Raw genomic sequence first — 16,689 nt, forward strand, 5'->3', positions numbered from 1 at the left:
ACAGATGCAAAGGTAGGTACAACTTAAGGTGCATGGGGGGCCTGGGCTAAACCTATTTTGTGGGCCCCTGTTTGGAACAGCTTACAATGTATGATCTCAAGTCAGCTCTTTGATGCCCTTTTTGGCCAAGTCACTGACAATGCAAATGCACACTATTCTAAATTTTAAATGTGTGCACAACTAATATTCAGGGGTACCGATGTGTGTCCATAATACTGCAACACAACAGCAGGACCTCACTAATATCACAGCAAATAATCACTGTAGAACAGGGTTGGCTCAATCAGGGGTCCACCTGAAAGTCTGGGTCCCGGGCCACAGACCACTTTGTCCATACCCCATTGGCTTTAAGAATACCAGGGACAACCAATAGCATCACCAAGTGCCATGCAGATGTGTGAAATGTGTAAGTGCAAGATATTAAAACAAACACATCAGTAACAGCATTCTTCACTCACATCTAAAGTAGGTGTAAGGTACACACAAAACAATGGACACATGTCAAAAAACAGAAGACAAAAAAGCATGACAACCAACCACCCTTAAGATGTGGATAAATAAATAACAAACTTGCACACAGTCAACACATGTCCAACATACATCATAGGGTGAAGTGCAAGCACAATGAGATTTACATTGCACAAGACAAGTTAAACCTTTACCATTTGAAATACTACACAAATCAATGACTGGCAAAATATGGATATATCCCACATATCCATTCATGGAACAGTTCCCCTTGACCTGTGTAAGTCCTGTACTGGTCTCAAAGTTTAAACATACAAACCCGGTCATATTGATCAGTAATTAGGGTGAAAATTTCACACATGCAGTCCCACATCCTAATGCATCAAAGCCTAGCAATTAGGTTGTGCAAGTGCTCAGAACTATGATGAATGCCTGCCCTGAAAAGCATATCACCAGCACATTCCATTTCAAATTGTGCATGTACATAACAAAGTACAGTACAAACATATGTGTAGTATAACCTGTCATAACGGCTACACACAATGACATTGTGCCACAATCTAACTGATGCAACATTGCTAGGTTCCCAAAACTAGCTAGGGAAAAGTAAATCCAGGACTGATATATTCCTGAAACAAATTAATCTTTATTTTTCCTTAAAAAATAAATCTGAAAAAACTGCAGAGGCCAATGACCCGTCCCACTCTAAATGGTATGAGCACACTGCTGTGCCACCACATTTGCTTCAAAAGGCACTGCCAGGGTACCCTCCTCAGAAAGCAGCATCCATTTGACAGAGAAGGCACCTCAAAGCTCTCATTTGGGAGTGGGACATTTGGGTTTGTGAGGGGTGTCCATGGTATGGGAAGTGGTGGGCTGGGAAGAGGAAGGGGTGGACCTACCTTTAGAACGAAGGGTTGCGAAGTAGAAGGGGTGGAAAAATGTTTTGCATTTGGACCTGCAAGGGCCAGATGGGTGGAAAATAGGGGTGGATTTGGAAGTGGAAGAGGAGGTCTCGCATGTACAAGGAGTAAGTAAGAGTGGTGGTTTGAGGTTTGGGAGGGTTAATGGCCAGGGAAAAGAAAGGATCACAGGATCTTCATTAGGGTACTTAGGCGTGGGAATGGGAAGGAGTGGTTCTTGGAGGGAGAGGAGTGACTGTATCTGATGTGCTTGGGTCTGTTGTAGGTGCAGATGCATGTGTGTCAGGTATATGTGCTGCAGGTATGGGTATGTCTCAGTGGTGTCTGGTGCTTGAATGTGTGTGTCTATGCTTCTTAGGTGTGTACAAAGGGAATGGTAAATCAGTGGATGTTGCTGCAGTAGAAGTGGGTGTTGTGGATGTTGATGTGGTGGTAACAGTGGGTGTGGCTCTGTGTGGTGTGTAAATGGATGTGATGGTGGGTGGGGTATGTGGGTGTGTGTTGTCTGTGCTGGCTATGGATGTGGTGGGGTATGGAGTGTACATTCGTGTGTTCTGTCATCTGTGCTGTGTTGTAATGTGAAGGGGAGTGGTGTGAGTATGTGGGTGTGGTGTTGTCAGTAGTAGTTGTGGATGTGATGGTGGTGGGGTGTCTGTGGGTGTGGTGGGGGGTGCGGTGTCTGTTTGTTTGGATTCACGCCTTTTTTGTGTTTCTGCTTATGTGTGGATGTGCTGCTTGGGTCTGTATGAGTGTGTGTGAGTAAATGTCTGCATGTGCTTTGGACAGGTGTGGTAATAGGGTATTGGTATGGGGAAAGGGCAGGGGAAGGGACACTAGGTTGAGGGGGGGGGGGCTATGCTGAGGGAGAAGGCTAGAGCCTGAAAAGATTTCTGTAGGTCAGGCATTGCACTGGGAATGCCTTCTGCTGCAGATGGCTGCCGTGCCCAGGATGGCTTCAGAATAGCAGTCTGAGCCACAGAGATGTTTCATGGGAGGTCTATAGCCTTTTCACTCTGTGCAGCGGGGGGGCAGGGGCAGGGGCTGAGGTGCTTGGGACAAAAGAGATGACTCCCCTCTTAGGAAAGCATGCCCGGCCACCTGGGTAGTGATCAACAGGGAGGGTGGAGATGGAACTGGGGTGGCAGATATGGACGAAGTAGTAACAGATCCTGTGGGGTCCACCACCACTTGGGAATGTCCACTGGAGGATGACTTGGAAGATGATAACATCAAGCTTGCATCCACCATGGCACTCCCCATATCCTCTCTGCCATTGGGTCCCTCTGAGTCAGGGGAGTCCTAACAAGAACCACTGGGACCAGCTGCTTCCCCAAAGATGTTGGCCCTGTCTCCTTCACTTGCCCTGGGCAAATTTGACATGACACATAAAAAATGGTTGATTGCATCTGCATGAAAACATCTGACCATCAGATTCAAATACAAAACATTACAGAAGGGCAAAGATTACCCCAGCTGCATGATTCACTACATGGGCTTCAACATTTGCAGGCTCAATTGCATGCATGGTACATTAGCTGAAAACAGTTGGTGACAGTGATGTCATATCCCCAAAAAGCTCCGGTACCCTGAATTAACTTGTTTACAGTAGAGGTGTGCGGGGAGCTCCTCTCCGCTGGCAGAACGAAAGTACTTGTTGGAATTCTGCATACTGTGCATGCGGAGTAAGTCCAAAAACTCTGCTAGCCCCGCCAGTGGAGCAGAACTCACCCGGTGCGCACTGCATCCCAGTATGGGCTGCACAGTGCAAGCACAGACAGTCTGCACTTGCTCTGTGCAGCCCAAAACTGGGCTGCAGGGCACACCAGAGCACAGAGGGAGGCATCCACTGCAGGGAGGGACTTTTCGTTGACAGATGATGAGGAGAGGAGGAGCCACAGGAAGACCCAGGTAAGTGCTTGTCTCTTTTATTGTTGTTTGTGCACACTGGTGCACAAACAAGGACTGAAATGGCAGCGTTCACTGCCTACGGCCCTGCACTGAGTTCAGGCCAGGGCCGTAGGCAGTGAAAGCTGCTCTTTCTGGCCTCTTGTGCATCGGCCTGTCCCGTGTGTACTGCACACAGGGCAGGCTGGTGCCCAAGAGGCCTGAAACTACAGCTTTCTTTCGCTGCTTACAGCCGTAGCCTGAATTCGGCCAGGAGCGTAGGCAGTGAAAACTAGTGTTTTTAATGTCTGTTGTGCACCGGTCTCTCCAGTGTGCACTGCACTCGGGGCAGACCGGTACACAACAGGTCTGGCAGCTTTTGCTGCCTACGACCCTGGCCTGAATTCAGGCCAGGGCTGTAGGCAGGGAAAGAAAGTTGCATTTTCAGGCCTCTTGTGCACCAGCCTGCCCCGTGTGCATTGCAAGAGGCCTGAAACTGCAGCTTTCACTGCCTACGACCCTTCTGAATCTTCCTGATCTCGGAAGCGCTAAGCAGGGTGCTTAACGCTTCTGAGATCAGGCCCATTCAGGACTGCGCGGGTCACGGAACTCTGTCTCACCGGAATTCCAGAGTTTGTTTTCAACTCCACGGAATTCTGCGGAGTCGGACTTTGTGAACTCTGCCTAGGACTGGTTTACAATACATCCTCATGTATATATGAGGACAGATGCTCACCTTGTATGCTTTGGCCCTTGCAGCATACCATTCTGAAATGATGTCACAGGATATGATGGCTACCAAAAATACATTTCCACAGTGTCCATACAAGCCCCTGAATTCAGCTAATGTTAATTTCCCTGAAACAACATCATGATGTGATGATGGGCAAGTCATTTACAAATATAGCTACAATAGGTGTTGTAGCAGAAATCATGTCACATCAGCAAAGGCTCATTTCACAGTGATTTTATTTTTTTCCTTTGAAACTTCATCATATGTCCATTGTCAAGATAGTAAAATGAAAGCTATACTGTTACGGGTAGCATAGAAAAATAGGCTGGAGAGAATCAGAGCCAAAGCATTGGGAGCTACATACTACAAATGCACACATTATGATTGTCTATATGAGCTTATGAACATCCCCAATCCTACTTGGAACTGGGGACAACACCACTCATAGAATGCATTCCTTAAAGCAAGTACACCTTTGAAGTTTGTTGTGTGTCAGTGAATATCTATGACATGAAGAGGTGGACACACTTCAGTCCTAATGGGATGGCACATCACAGTACCATGTAGTCTTGCAAACAACCAATTGTCTTGTAAAACTGAGTGTAGACACCATTGTATGATCCATACATTTCTACATCTCCCTTTGTGATGCACGTTACCAGTCAGTTAATGAACCTTAAAACATTATTGTAAATGAAACTACAATAGGGAAAGGCACACAGGGTAACATGCAGGCACTAATGCTGATGCCACCAGTGATGATTGGACACTCATGTTACTGTTGAATCTCAGATTACCAATGGAAAGTGTTGTCCAGTAAACACAGCAAAAGTGCAATGTATGTTACGTCACATGTAATATGGCTAGCATCACATGAGACACAATAGTGAGGGGCATCACTTCTGACACAATGAAGATAGGTGGCCTGTTTGGTACAAGCTTCACCTAGAACATCAAACAACATGAGCTGAGTATGACTCTTCTTGAGCGCTGGACATGGTACACCCCCAATGTTGATGGACACATTTCTACCTGTAACCAAAAAAGATGGCAAGTTAACATCGACAACTCTGGCCAGGACTCAACCCCTTGTAGTTGCTGTTGGGCCCTCAACTACCCATCAAGCTCTGGATATGCCACCGCCAGTATGCAGTGAAAGCTTTCAGGCCTGTTGTGAACCATCCTGCCCCGTGTGAAGTGCATACGGGACGGGCCTGTGCACAAAAGGCCTGAAACAGCAGCTTTCTCTGCCGTAGGCAGAGAAAGCTGCCATTTTCATCCTCGTTTGTAATGTCCACAAACAACAAAAAAGAGACGAGAACTTACCTGGGTCATACATGGGTCCTCCTAGTCCGACGGTGATGAGTCTACAGTGGCTGCCTCCCTCTGTCCTCTGCTCCAGTGCATGCTGCAGCCCAGTTATGGGCTGAACAGCACAACCAGAGACTGTCTGCACTTGCACAGTGCAGCCCATAACTGGGCTGCATGCGCACCATGTGAGCTCAGCTCCGCTGGCGGGGCTAGCAGAACTTTTGAACTAACTCAACACTGCAAGCAGAGCGCAGAGTTACAAAACTCCGTTAGCTCTTCCAGCGGAGTAGAGCTCCCCGCACACCCCTTGTTTGGATGAATGTAAAAACACTGGTGATTCATATATCAAAACATCTTCTGAAGAAAACAACTATATGCACTGTTAATTTATGACAATGTGGGTCAATGGAATGAAGTATCAAGTCAAAGGGATTACCTAAATCACCATTCCTATTGTGTTTCATGTAAACCAACCAGGGGTACTATTGTTTGTTAAAACTCTTTCAGTGATCATCCAAGGATCCACAGATCTACAGTGATTTTACTCTGTGCATCAGTTGTATTGCCACACATCTTCTGCCTCTGCCTGGCCAATGGATATGACTGGGCACAACTCATTGTCAGGCCTTACTCCCTACAGGCAGACCATGCTAATCCCATCTGAACATCACATTTCCAATAGTTCAACATACTAAATTGCAGCTTGTGGTCATCCGATATGTGTGTTCAAGGCTGTGTGGCACTCTGAAGGGGTCTGTGAGCTATTGGTAGCTCACAGACAACAGTTTGGTGAGGCCTGATCTACACTGAATGATATGTGGGAATTTACACCTACCTAACATCATCCTCTACTGCTTTGTCTAGAATACATTCACAGCTCATGCTGTAAAGGCCATTCAAGTGTTAGCACAGTTAGCATAATCTGAATACCAAATATAACATAGGTACAATTAGAAATTGAATCTCTCGTTGGCAGTGGTTTTCACCCTATCCAAGTAGTGACCCTCACTCTAGTCAGAACAAAGCTAAGGTAACCCCTGCCCACCCCTTGGTAGCTTGGCACAAGCAGTCTGGCATATCTCAGAGGCAATGGATAAAGTATTTGTACACACAGTAACACAGTGGAAATACTAAAAAAGGACTCTACACCAGTTTAGAAAAATTGCCAATATTTATCTAAGTAAAACAATCGTACAGTGACAAAAACCCAATATACACAAGTCAAAATATCTCAGTTTAAAGGATTAAGCAAGTCTTAATCCATAGGAATCAATGGATGTATCTCTTTAGCACAAAGTACCTGGGATCCATGAAAAACAAAGGCCCGTATTTATACTCCATTTGCGCCGAATTAGCGTCGTTTTTTTCGACGCAAATTCGGCGCAAAACTAACGCCATATTTATACTTTGGCGTTAGACGCGTCTAGCGCCAAAGTATTGGCAAATAGCGTCATTTTTTTGCGTGAACGCCTTCCTTGCGTTAATGAGATGCAAGGAAGGCGTTCCCGTCTAAAAAAATGACGGCGACGCAAATGCGTCGTATTTATACTCCCGGGCAAAAATCACGCCCGGGAGTTGGCAGGTCAAAAAACCCCGCATTTGCGCCACTATTTAATGCCTGGGTCAGGGTAGGCGTTAAGGGGCCTGTGGGCTCAAAATGAGCCCACAGGTGCCCTCCCCTGCCCCCAGGGACCCCCCCTGCCACCCCTGCCCACCCCAGGAGGACACCCAAGGATGGAGGGACCCACCCCAGGGACATTCAGGTAAGTTCAGGTAAGTATAATTTTTTATATTTTTTAATTTTTTTTGGGTAGCATAGGGGGGCCTTATTTGTGCCCCCCTACATGCCACTATGCCCAATGACCATGCCCAGGGGACACAAGTCCCCTGGGCATGGCCATTGGGCAAGGGGGCATGACTCCTGTCTTTACTAAGACAGGAGTCATGAAATGGCGTCTGGGCGTCGTAAAAAAATGGCGCAAATCGGGTTGAGGCGATTCTTTTGCCTCAACCTGACTTGCCCCATTTTAAGACGCCCTAACGTCATTTTTTCCCAACGCCGGCGCTGCCTGGTCTACGTGGTTTTTTTCCACGCACACCAGGCAGCGCCGGTCTGCTTGCGCCGGCTAACGCCATTCCATAAATACGGCGCCGGCATGGCGCTTCAGAATGGCGTTAGACGGCGCTAAATTTTTTGACGCTAAACTGCGTTAGCGCAGTTTAGCGTCAAAAAGTATAAATATGGGCCAAAGTGCGCAGGTGCATGAATTCTTTCCTCAAAGGTGAGATGATGCACCAGTTCCATACTGGCTGGGGAGGTGATGCGTTGAATTTGTCCTCACAGGAAAGGCAATGCATACATTTCTGGAGAGATAGCCTTGGTTCCTTATTGTGGTGCAGGGTCGATGTAAAATTGGTGCTCAAGGACGATGCGTGGAAAATTCAGATACGCTGTGTTGATGGGACTGCAGTTAAACAGGAGCTACATTGACTTTGAAGTCGTGAGACAGGCGCTGCATCGATTTTTCACCTGCAAGACAGACACTGCATCTATTCTTCCTGTATGGCACATTGACTCATAGATTTTCTCCTTGAGATCAGCAGCTTGCAGAGACTTGGCAAGTTGGGACTCTCAGTAGAAAAGCCCAGGCACTGGCAGGTGAAGTCTTGATGTCCCTGTGACTTCTTAATAGGAGGCAAACTCAGACCAAACCCTTCAGAACCTTTGGAGGCGAGAATCCAAGTCCAGTCCTTTCACTCCAAGGACAGAAACAGCAAGCAGCAGGCCAGCACAACAAAGAACACAAAAGGATGATGAACGGAGTACAGAATGTAACAGGCAGAGTGGCATTCCCTCCCTCAGCATTCAGCTCTTCCTCCTGGCAGAATGTCCTTAGTCCAGAAGGATTCTAACTATGTGGTGTCAGAGGTCCAGTACTCATACCCATTTCTGTCTTTGAAAAAGGCAAACTTCAAAGAGAAGACTTTGCAGTGCACAAGAACCTGACTTTCCCTGCTCTGGCCTCAGACACACTCCAGGGGGCTGGGACTGCTTAGTGTAGGAAAGTACCATCTTGCCTGGCATGTTACCCCCATATTTCACTGTATATATGTTGTTTTAGTGTATGTGTCACTGGGACCCTGCCAGCCAGAGCCCCAGTGCTCATAGGTGTGCCCTGTATGTGTTCCCTGTGTGATGACTAACTGTCTCACTGAGGCTCTGCTAACCAGAACCTCAGTGGTTATGCTCTCTCTGCTTTCTAAATTGTCACTAACAGGATAGTGACCAATTTCACCAATTCACATTGGCATACTGGAACACCCTTATAATTCCCTAGTATATGGTACTGAGGTACCCAGGGTATTGGGGTTCCAGGAGATCCCTATGGGCTGCAGCATTTCTTTTGCCACCCATAGGGAACTCTGACAATTCTTACACAGGCCTGCCACTGCAGCCTGAGTGAAATAACGTCCACGTTATTACACAGCCATTTACCACTGCACTTAAGTAACTTATAAGTCACCTATATGTCTAACCTTCACCTGGTGAAGGTTGGGTGCTAAGTTACTTAGTGTGTGGGTACCCTGGCACTAGCCAAGGTGCCCCCACATCGTTCAGGGCAAATTCCCCGGACTTTGTGAGTGCGGGGACACCATTACACGTGTGCACTATACATAGGTCACTACCTATGTATAGCGTCACAATGGTAACTCCGAACATGACCATGTAACATGTCTAAGATCATGGAATTGTCACCCCAATGCCGTTCTGGCATTGGGGAGACAATTCCATGATCCCCCGGGTCTCTAGCACACACCCGGGTACTGCCAAACTGCCTTTCCTGGGGTTTCACTGCAGCTGCTGCTGCTGCCAACCCCTCAGACAGGTTTCTGCCCTCCTGGGGTCCAGCCAGGCCTGGCCCAGGAAGGCAGAACAAAGGACTTCCTCAGAGAGAGGGTGTTACACCCTCTCCCTTTGGAAAAAGGTGTCAGAGCTGGGGAGGAGTAGCCTCCCCCAGCCTCTGGAAATGCTTTGATGGGCACAGATGGTGCCCATCTCTGTATAAGCCAGTCTACACCGGTTCAGGGATCCCCCAGCCCTGCCCTGGCACGAAACTGGACAAAGGAAAGGGGAGTGACCACTCCCCGGACCTGCACCTCCCAGGGGAGGTGCCCAGAGCTCCTCCAGTGTGCTCCAGACCTCTGCCATCTTGGAAACAGAGGTGTTGCTGGCACACTGAACTGCTCTGAGTGGCCAGTGCAAGCAGGTGACGTCAACCACTCCTTCTCTATAGGCTCTTACCTGTGTTACTGGCCTATCCTCCTTCCTGGGTAGCCAAACCTCCTTTTCTGGCTATTTAGGGTCTCTGCTTTGGGGAATTCTTCAGATACCGAATGCAAGAGCTCACCAGAGTTCCTCTGCACTTCTCTCTTCACCTTCTGCCAAACGATCGACCGCTGACTGCTCAGGACGCCTGAAAAACCGCAACAAAGTAGCAAAGATGACTACTGCAACCTTGTATTGCTTCATCCTGCCGGCTGTCTCGACTGTTTCCTAGTGGTGCATGCTCTGGGGGTAGCCTGCCTCCTTCTTGCACCAGGAGCTCTGAAGAAATCTCCTGTGGGTCGACGGAATCTTCCCCCTGAAACCGCAGGCAACAAAAGACTGCATCACCGGTCCTCTGGGTCCCCTCTCAGCACGACGAGCGTGGTCCCTGGAACTCAGCAACTCTGTCCAAGTGACTCCCACAGTCCAGTGACTCTTCAGTCCAAGTTTGGTGGAGGTAAGTCCTTGCCACCCCACGCTAGACCGCATTGCTAGGTACCGCGTGATTTGCAGCTGCTCCGGCTCTTGTGCACTCTTCCAGGATTTCCTTCATGCACAGCCAAGCCTGGGTCCCCGACACTCTAACCTGCAGTGCACAACCTTCTGAGTTGTCCTCCGGCGTCGTGGGACTCCCTTTTGTGTCTTCGGGTGGACTCTGGTTCACTCCTCTTCTAAGTGCCTGTTCCGGTACTTCTGCGGGTGCTGCCTGCTTCTGTGAGGGCTCCCTGACTTGCTGGGCGCCCCCTCTGTCTCCTCATCCTAGTGGCGACATACTGGTCCCTCCTGGGCCACAGCAGCATCCAAAAACCCTAACCGCAACCCTTGCAGCTAGCAAGGCTTGTTTGCGGTCTTTCTGCGTGGGAATACCTCTGCAAGCTTCTTCACGGTGTGGGACATCCATCTTCCAAAGGGGAAGTTTCTAGCCCTCTTCGTTCTTGCAGAATCCACAGCTTCTACCATCTGGTAGCAGCTTCTTTGCACCCTCAGCTGGCATTTCCTGGGCATCTGCCCACTCTCGACATTGTCACGACTCTTGGACTTGGTCCCCTTGTTTCACAGGTATTCAGGTCCAGAAATCCATTGTTGTTGCTTTGCTAGTGTTGGTCTTCCTTGCAGAAACCCCCTATCACGACTTCTGTGCTCTCTGGGGGTTATAGGTGCACTTTACACCTACTTTTCAGGGTCTTGGGGTGGGCTATTTTTTTAACCCTCACTGTTTTCTTACAGTCCCAGCGACCCTCTACAAGCTCACATAGGTTTGGGGTCCATTCGTGGTTCGCATTCCACTTTTGGAGTATATGGTTTGTGTTGCCCCTACACCTATGTGCTCCTATTGCAATCTATTGTAACTTTACACTGCTTGCATTACTTCCTTTTGCTAATACTGCCTATTTTTGGTATTGTGTACATATATCTTGTGTATATTTGGCATCCTCATACTGAGGGTACTCACTGAGATACTTTTGGCATATTGTCATAAAAATAAAGTACCTTTATTTTTAGTATATCTGTGTATTGTGTTTTCTTATGATATTGTGCATATGACACCAGTGGTATAGTAGGAGCTTTGCATGTCTCCTAGTTCAGCCTAAGCTGCTCTGCTATAGCTACCTTCGATCAGCCTAAGCTGCTAGAAACACCTCTTCTATACTAATAAGGGATAATTGGACCTGGTACAGAGTGTAAGTACCCCTTGGTACCCACTACAAGCCAGGCCAGCCTCCTACATTGGTTGTGCAGCGGTGGGATATGTACTTGCAACTACTTACCACTTTGTCATTGTGTACTTTTCATAAGAGAATAATATACAAAACAAGTTCAGTGTATGTACACCTAACCAAAAAGTTTTGCTTTTCTTCTCTTACACTATCTGCTAAGTGCTGAAAAGTACCTCTAAACTTTCTAAAAAGTTTCAAAAAGTTGAAAAAGTTTTTTTTCCTGTTCTTTAAAAAGTCCTGAAACTTTTTCTCTCTTTTATCTGTCCCTAACCCTTTTTCTATCATGTCTGGTGTAGGAATCCCTCTTAATGTGGTCAATACTACTTATGACCACCTTAACTTTAAGAGCCTAAGGAGTCTCTGCATTGATAGAGGTTTAGTGGTAGGTAAAAACCCTTCTAGAGAGCTACTGTGTAACATGCTTATTGAGAATGATAAGGCCCAGGGTGGCACCTCATCTGATAAGTTGATAGATAGCTCACACTCTGACTCAGGGGAGCCCCCAGTCGGAGTGTAGCAGGGTTCCCTTCTTAATCTGCCCCTTAGCAGACCACCTAGCAATGCTGGTAGCAATAGAAGCTCCAATCACAGTAGGGATGTTTTTGTTCCTGCAGGCCAGGTTGCTAGGGTGCCAACTGTTAGGGACAGGTCTCCCTCTGTTCATTCACATCATTCTTCTGTGTCAAAACATTCCCAACCCACCCACCCTGATGACAGGATGTTAGAAAGGGAACTCAATAAGTTGAGAGTGGAAGAGTCCAGACTGAAGCTTAAACAGCAACAGCTGGCTCTAGACAGGGAATCCCTAGACTTAGAAAAAGAGAGACAGAGGTTGGGGTCTGGACCCCATGGGGGCAGCAGCAGTATTCCAGATAGCAATCCTGTGAGAGAACATTATTCTAGGAATCTGCATAAGACAGTTCCCCCTTACAAGGAGGGGGATGACATTAACAAGTGGTTTGCTGCACTTGAGAGGGCCTGTATGGTACAGGGGGTCCCTCAAAGGCAGTGGGCTGCTATCCTATGGCTATCTGTCAGTGGAAAGGGTAGGGATAGGCTCCTTACTGTTAAGGAAAGTGATGCCAATAATTTTACAGTTTTGAAGAATGCACTCTTGGATGGATTTGGCTTAACCACTGAACAATACAGGATTAAGTTCAGAGAAACCAGAAAAGAGTCCTCACAAGACTGGGTAGACTTTGTTGACTATTCAGTGAATGCCTTGGAGGGGTGGTTACATGGCAGTAAAGTTTCTGACTATGAAAGCCTATACAATCTAATCTTGAGAGAGCATATTCTGAATAACTGTGTGTCTGATTTGTTACACCAATATCTAGTGGACTCAGATCTGACCTCTCCCCAAGAATTGGATAAGAAGGCAGACAAATGGGTCAGAACAAGAGTGAACAGAAAAGTTCATACAGGGGGTGACAAGGATGGCAAGAAGAAGGATGGTAAGTCTTCAGACAAGGGTGTGGACAAATCTAAAAATGAGTCTTCATCAGGCCCACAAAAACACTCTGGTGGGGGTGGTGGGTCCAAATCCTCTTCTAATCAAGTAAAGAGACCATGGTGCTATTTATGTAAAGTAAAAGGCCATTGGACAACTGATGCCAGTTGTCCAAAGAAAAGCACCAAGCCTCCCACTACCACAACCCCTACTGCAACCTCTAGTGCCCCTAGTAATAGCAGTGGTGGTGGGAGCAAACCTACTAATAGCCAATCCAAGGGAGTAGCTGGGCTCACTTTTGTTAATTTAGTTGGGGTTGGTCTTGTTAGGGAGACCACAGACGCTGTGCTAGTCTCTGAAGGTGCCATTGATTTGGCCACCTTGGTTGCTTGTCCCCTTAATATGGATAAGTACAAGCAACTTCCCCTAATCAATGGTGTTGAGGTTCAGGCCTACAGGGACACAGGTGCCAGTGTTTCCATGGTAATAGAGAAACTGGTACACGCTGAACAACATCAACTTGGTCACCAGTACCAAGTGACAGATGCTTATAACAACACTCTTAGTCACCCCATGGCTGTTGTGAATCTCAACTGGGGGGGGGGGTTACTGGTCCAAAGAAAGTTGTGGTTGCCTTAGATTTACCTGTAGACTGTCTACTAGGGAATGATTTAGAGACATCAGCTTGGGCAGAAGTGGAGTTGGAGGCCTATGTAGCAATGCTGGGCATTCCTGTACATATTTTTGCTTTGACAAGGGCTCAGGCCAAAAAGCAAAAAGGACAGGGTGATTAGGATCCTGGAACAATAGACCAAGTGCTCCCTAAAGCTAGGGTTAGTAAGGGTAAATCCCTACCCACTATCTCTCCCTCTACAAATGATGCAACTTCTGAGGAAGAAGAATTTCCCCCCTGTGCAGAACCTTCACCAGAGGAGCTGGCAGCAGACACTGCTGAGCTTTTGGGTGGAGGGGGGCCTGCCAGGGTGGAGCTGAGTGTGGCACAGCAATCCTGTCCCACATTAGAGGGTCTCAGACAGCAAGCTGTCAAACAGCAGAATGGGGATGTCAGTGACTCACATAGAGTTTACTGGGAGGACAACCTCTTGTACACAGAGGCAAGGGGCCCAAAACCTGGAGCAGCCAGGAGATTGGTCATTCCCCTGCAGTACAGAGAGTTCCTCCTAACTCTGGCAAACGACATTCCCTTGGCTGGACATTTGGGTCAGATTAAAACATGGGAAAGGCTTGTCCCCCTGTTTCACTAGCCTAGGATGTCAGAGGACACAAAAGACTTTTGTAAGTCCTGCGTGACCTGCCAAGCCAGTGGCAAGACTGGTGGCACCCCAAAGGCTCCCCTTATTCCACTGCCTGTGGTTGGGGTTCCATTTGAAAGGGTAGGGGTTGACATAGTTGGCCCCCTTGACCCTCCTACTGCTTCAGGCAATAGGTTTATCTTGGTGGTAGTGGACCATGCCACAAGATATCCTAAAGCTATTCCTCTAAGGACCACTACATCACCTGCAGTGGCAAAAGCCCTCCTGGGAGTCTTTTCCAGGTTGGGTTTCCCAAAAGAGGATTTATCAGACAGGGGTAGCAACTTTATGTCTGCATACTTGAAGGCCATGTGGAAGGAATGTGGTGTAACATCCAAATTCACCACACCTTATCATCTACAAACAAATGGACTGGTAGAGAGGTTTAATAAAACTCTCAAAGGAATGATAATGGGACTCCCTGAAAAACTCAGGAGGAGATGGGATGTCCTGTTACCTTGCCTCCTTTTTGCTTACAGGGAGGTACCCCAGAAAGGAGTGGGCTTCAGCCCCTTTGAACTCCTCGTTGGGCACCCTGTCAGAGGTCCTCTAACACTTGTAAAGGAGGGTTGGGAACAACCTTTAAAAGCTCCCAAGCAAGACATAGTGTACTATGTACTCGGCCTAAGATCCAGAATGGCTGAGTACATGAAAAAGGCCAGTAAAAACCTTCAGGCCAGCCAAGAGCTCCAAAAGCAATGGCATGACCAGAAGGCTGTTCTGATTCAATACCAACCAGGACAGAAGGTGGGTATTGGAGCATGTGGCCCCAAGAGCACTTCAAGACAAATGGAGTGGACCCCACATCATTGTTGAAAAGAAGGGAGAGGTCACCTACTTGGTTGACATGGGCACTGCCAGGAGTCCCCTTAGGGTGCTCCATGTCAATTGCCTAAAACCTACTATGACAGGGCTGATCTCACCCTGCTCATGGCAACAGATGAAGGACAGGAAGAAGAGAGTGACCCTCTCCCTGATATCTTCTCTTCCACAGAACAAGATGGTTTAGTGGAAGGAGTAGTTTTGGCAGACTGTCTTACTGCTGAGCAAAAAGACAACTGCATAAATCTCCTAGGTCAGTTTTCTGAACTCTTTTCTACTGTGCCAGGCACCACTTCTTGGTGTGAGCACACTATAGATACTGGAGACAGCATGCCTGTCAAAAGTAAGATCTATAGGCAGCCTGACCATGTCAGGGACTGCATAAAACAAGAAGTTCAGAAAATGCTTGAAGTGGGAGTGGTTGAACATTCTGAAAGCCCATGGGCCTCTCCTGTGGTGCTTGTACCAAAGCCTCACTCCAAAGATGGAAAAAGGGAAATTAGGTTTCCCCAGAAAGACTGCATTGCTGGGTACCGCGTGATTTGCAGCTGCTCCGGCTCCTGTGCACTCTTCCAGGATTTCCTTTGTGCACAGCCAAGCCTGGGTCCCCGACACTCTAACCTGCAGTGCACAACCTTCTGAGTTGTCCTCAGGCGTCGTGGGACTCCCTTTTGTGTCTTCGGGTGGACTCCGGTTCACTCCTCTTCTAAGTGCCTGTTCTGGTACTTCTGCGGGTGCTGCCTGCTTCTGTGAGGGCTCCCTGACTTGCTGGGGAGGGTGTCCAAGTGGCGACATCCTGGTCCCTCCTGGGCCACAGCAGCATCCAAAAACCCCAACCGCAACCCTTGCAGCTTGCAAGGCTTGTTTGCGGTCTTTCTGCATGGGAACACCTCTGCAAGCTTCTTCACGATGTGGGACATCCATCCTCCAAAGGGGAAGTTTCTAGCCCTCTCCGTTCTTGCAGAATCCACAGCTTCTACCATCCAGTGGCAGCTTCTTTGCACCCTCAGCTGGCATTTCCTGGGCATCTGCCCACTCTTGACATTGTCGCGACTCTTAGACTTGGTCCCCTTGTTTCACAGGTACTCAGGTCCGGAAATCCACTGTTGTTGCTTTGCTGGTGTTGGTCTTCCTTGCAGAAACCCCCTATCACGACTTCTGTGCTCTCTGGGGGTTATAGGTGCACTTTACACTTACTTTTCAGGGTCTTGGGGTGGGCTATTTTTCTAACCCTCACTGTTTTCTTACAGTCCCAGCGACCCTCTACAAGCTCACATAGGTTTGGGGTCCATTTGTGGTTGGCATTCCACTTTTGGAGTATATGGTTTGTGTTGCCCCTACACCTATGTGCTCCTATTGCAATCTATTGTAACTTTACACTGCTTGCATTACTTCCTTTTGCTATTACTGCATATTTTTGGTATTGTGTACATATATCTTGTGTATATTTGGCATCCTCATATTGAGGGTAGTCACTGAGATACTTTTGGCATATTGTCATAAAAATAAAGTACCTTTATTTTTGGTATATCTGTGTATTGTGTTTTCTTATGATATTGTGCATATGACACCAGTGGTATAGTAGGAGCTTTGCATGTCTCCTAGTTCAGCCTAAGCTGCTCTGCTATAGCTACCTTCTATCAGCCTAAGCTGCTAGAAACACCTCTTCTACACTAATAAGGGATAATTGGACCTGGTACAGAGTGTAAGTACCCCTTGGTTCCCACTACAAGCCAGGCC

This window comes from Pleurodeles waltl, chromosome 3_1 (assembly GCF_031143425.1).
Source record: "Pleurodeles waltl isolate 20211129_DDA chromosome 3_1, aPleWal1.hap1.20221129, whole genome shotgun sequence".
Taxonomy (NCBI): Eukaryota; Metazoa; Chordata; class Amphibia; order Caudata; family Salamandridae; genus Pleurodeles; species Pleurodeles waltl.